The sequence below is a fragment of the Cystoisospora suis genome (genome assembly GCF_002600585.1).
Source record: "Cystoisospora suis strain Wien I chromosome Unknown contig_1896, whole genome shotgun sequence".
Taxonomy (NCBI): Eukaryota; Apicomplexa; class Conoidasida; order Eucoccidiorida; family Sarcocystidae; genus Cystoisospora; species Cystoisospora suis.
In genome coordinates, this window is record NW_027154696.1 from 11,412 (window position 1) to 12,085 (window position 674).

Here is a 674-nt window from a genome sequence, read left to right on the forward strand (position 1 = left end):
CAGTGAACACGCCGGGGCCCTAAGCGGCTCGAACGCAGCTGAACACAGCTTGCAAGCTTCGTTAACGGAGACGCGTCTCCGGCGCTAGACTACCCCCGCGCCTAAAACTGCTGCGCCCTCGTCAGCACTCGCGCGTTGTAGGAGTTGTAGCTCTTCGCTGGAGAGGTAGCTTCGCGTTAGTCTCCCATGTTTCGCCGAGCTTTTTGTCCTGTGATTTCACTAAGAACTAGCGTTGCACGGTCCATCCCCCTTCCTGTGGCGCGACATCAGGATTGACTCGAAGGCGTGCGGGTGCCCTCCTTGTCTTCTCGATGCGTGACGACGGCTGTGTAAGCAGTGGTGTCTCGAGGTAGTTGAGCTCGCGCTGCCCTGTTCGCTAGGCGGCAGCGAGCGCGGGTAACGAGCTGCCACTTTGCATTTCCGTAGAAACCTGGTATTTCCCGTGCAATGCGGGCACATTTTTGCTGGAAAATCGACAACATACGCTACATCGGTAGACGCTTCAGTGCAGTAGTTCGGGAAAGTCGCCGGGAGGCTGAACGTATGCCAACGAGAAGGCACTTGCCTGCGTTGACTCTGCATAGCACTGTTGTACGCAAACTCTGCCATACGAAGGGAAGCAGCCCACGTTTCTGTCTCATCCCCAACGTATCCCCGCCATATCTGCGTTGATG